Raw genomic sequence first — 3443 nt, forward strand, 5'->3', positions numbered from 1 at the left:
GTGCAGTGTGTGATTCAGTCATTTTTCTGTAAATATTTTGTTATAGTCATTTGGTAAAGTAACATTTTTCATCTTGAGGACTAGATGGGTATAAAATGAATGAGAAGACTCTCAGGCTGTTGAAGTGATCACTTGAAGATCTCCATTAAGAACTTACAGTGCATCCGGAAAGTATTCACAGCGCTTCACTTTTTCCCACATTTTGTTATGTTACAGCCTTATTCCAAAATGGATTAAATTTATTTTTTACCTCAAAATTCTACACACAATACCCCATAATGACAAAGTGAAAAAAACATTGCTTGAAATTTTTGCAAATATATTAAAAATAAAAAACAAAATAAATCACATGTACATAAGTATTAACAGCCTTTGCCATGACACTCAAAATTGAGCGTAGGTGCATCCTGTTTCCACTGATCATCCTTCGTTTCTACGACTTGACTGGAGTCTACTTGTGGTCAATTCAGTTGATTGGACATGATTTGGAAAGGCACACACCTATATAAGGTCCCATGGTTGACAGTGCATGTCAGCGCACAAACCAAGCCATGAAGTCCAAGGACTTGTCTGTAGACCTCCGAGACAGGATTGTATCAAGGCAAAGATCTGGGGAAGGGTACAGAAAAATGTCTGCAGCATTGAAGGTCCCAATGAGCACAGTGGCCTCCATCATCCGTAAATGGAAGAAGTCTGGAACCACCTGGACTCTTCCTAGAGCTGGCCGCCCGGCCAATCTGAGCGATCGGGGCAGAAGGGCCTTTGTCAGGGAGGTGTCCAAGAACCCGATGGCCACTCTGACAGTGCTCCAGCGTTGCTCTGTGGAGAGAGGAGAACCTTCCAGAAGGACAACCATTTCTGCAGCTCTCCACCAATCAGGCCTGTATGGTAGAGTGGCCAGACGGAAGCCACTCCTCAGTAAAAGGCACATGACAGCCAGCCTGGAGTTTGCCAAAAGGCACCTGAAGAACTCTCGGACCATGAGAAACAAAATTCTCTGGACTGATGAAACAAAGATTGAACTCTTTGGCCTGAATGCCAAGCGTCATTTCTGAAGGAAACCAGGCGCCGCTCATCACCTCGCCAATACCATCCCTACAGTGAAGCCTGGTGGTGGCAGCATCATGCTGTGGGGATGTTTTTCGGCAGCAGGAACTGGGAGACTAGTCAGGGTCGAGGGAAAGATGAATGCAACAATGTACAGAGACATCCTTGATGATAACCTGCTCCAGAGCGCTCTGGACCTCGGACTGGGGCGAAGGTTCATCTTCCAACAGGACAACGACCCTAAGCACACAGCCAAGATAACAAAGGAGTGACTTTGGGACAACTTTGTGGATGTCCTGATGGAGCTTGAGAGGTTCTGAAAAGAAGAATGGGAGAAACTGCCCAAAAATAGGTGTGCCAAGCTTGTAGCATCATACTGAAAGACTTGAGGCTGTAATTGCTGTCAAAGGTGCTTCAACAAAGTATTGAGCAAAGGTTGTGAATACTTACTTTATTTATTTATTTTAATAAATTTGATAAAATTTTGACCAAAGTTTTTTCACTTTGTCATTATGGGGTATTGTGTGTAGAATTTTGAGGTAAAAAATGAATTTAATCCATTTTGGAATAAGGCTGTAAAATTAAAAAAAAAAAAAAAATGGGAAAAAAGTGGAGCGCTGTGAATACTTTCTGGATGCACTGTATGCTGCTGCACAGTAAAGATGCAGTTGTTCTCAAGCTTTTTGACTTGTGACCTTGTAAATGAACCAACTACCGTTTATAAGCTTTATCTTGTGTGGACCAGCTCAGCCAAAGTGAGGTTTGGCAATCAAGAGCCGAAGCCAAAAATTATTTTGCATGTTGGGAGGAAAAAAGCAAAACGGAGACAATCATGAAGAGTAGTTCTCTAAATTTAGCAACAGATTTTCCTCCTCTGTCTATTTTTAAACTTTTCTTGGCACCCTGAAGTTACTATGTCCACAGGGGTCCTGACCCTCAGGCCCAAAATGGCTGCTTCAGAGCGGTGGCTGAAACTGTATCCAGGCCATTTGCTTTCTTGGGGCTCGATTTTCTGAGCCAGCATTTGCCCTCATGTCCATGAATAGTAGAAGGGGGTGCTTGACGTTCATGTGGTGGATCAGCAGTCAACAGGAAAATGCATTCAGTTTGTTTGACAGCTCTAGATTACTAGAAAAGACCATCGGTTCCCTCTTGGAATGTCATAAGGTGTAGCACATGCCGTGTCATGTCATACCTTTTTGCTGTCACCTCCACTTTGTCTTCAGGATGCCTGAGCAACCTCCACCCTTTTGTTTTGGGTAAGTAAACTAAAGGCAATGACAGCAGCGTGTGTGGTGAATCCTTCTGCCGTTCTACAGCTGAGAACCGGTTAGATGAGTCTTCACCTGGTGAGAACATGCTGCAGCTGCTTGAAGAGTCAATGCTTTCTCGTGATAGAGAGCTGTCAACCAAAAAAATGCCCTTAAGTGACTGAGGTTATGAAACAATCCTGCGATCTTCCTCAACTGATTCAGTAATGACTCATCAGTCAAGATGTTCACCATTAATTGAGTTTGATGGTGTGTGTCTTCTCCTGTGCTGCTCTGTACAAATCTGTCCAAGCATGATGCTGGCTTGTCTGAGCACAACCCCGGAGTCTTTCTGAAGGAAGTGAGTCAGCTGTACACTTTCCCAAACTTGGCTCTGACACTGTTCAGTGGCAGAGGCAGCTATTCATATTATGGACTACTTCGGTATTAGCTGCAAGTCATTGGGAGTGTTCATGTACTAACTTTTTGCAATTACTCCTACACATTGTTGTGGGCATGACCATCATCTAAGCCGAGGACTCGCAGAATGAATAAAGTGCTAAGTTTTGTTTGTCATAACTTTGGGATTGAAATTGCCGCTCATAAGTGGCAAATGAACATACCAGTTTTTATTATTGGGCTCAGGAGGACTTGCTGAATTAGTTTTTCCCAACTTCTTTGGTTCAAAATAAAGTGGTGTCTACACATGACACATGACCTTTGTCACCAGTTGTACATGTCTACCAGATGTGACCAGTTTAACTGAAGTGATTTTTATCCCCATTATTGTAGTTGGATAAATTTTCGAGCCCTGAAAATGAGTTTCGTCAGAACATATACTATTTGTCCCCACTCATTTCCAGCAGCAGCCTTTTTCTTTCTCTGGTCCTGACACAGGGCAACTGTCTGGTCTGGGGCCAGGTCCAAGGTTTGTCTGTGTGGCATTTGCTTTGTGGTTCTATGATAAAATACTAATTAGACATCTGTCAGGTAATTTGCACCAATTAAACACAATAAAACTGAAATGGTAGAGGCCAACAGTTCATTTTGGCCCCAAGTCCACCTAGTAGCATAATCTGCCCCAATTTTCTCCTGATGGAGCATTTTTTTTCTGTAATGGTGGGAGTTTTCGTTTAAACACGCTGC

Source organism: Trachinotus anak, unplaced genomic scaffold (assembly GCF_046630095.1).
Source record: "Trachinotus anak isolate AG129_WGS33_773 ecotype Australia unplaced genomic scaffold, CSIRO_AGI_Tana_v1 ptg000028l, whole genome shotgun sequence".
Lineage (NCBI taxonomy): Eukaryota > Metazoa > Chordata > Actinopteri > Carangiformes > Carangidae > Trachinotus > Trachinotus anak.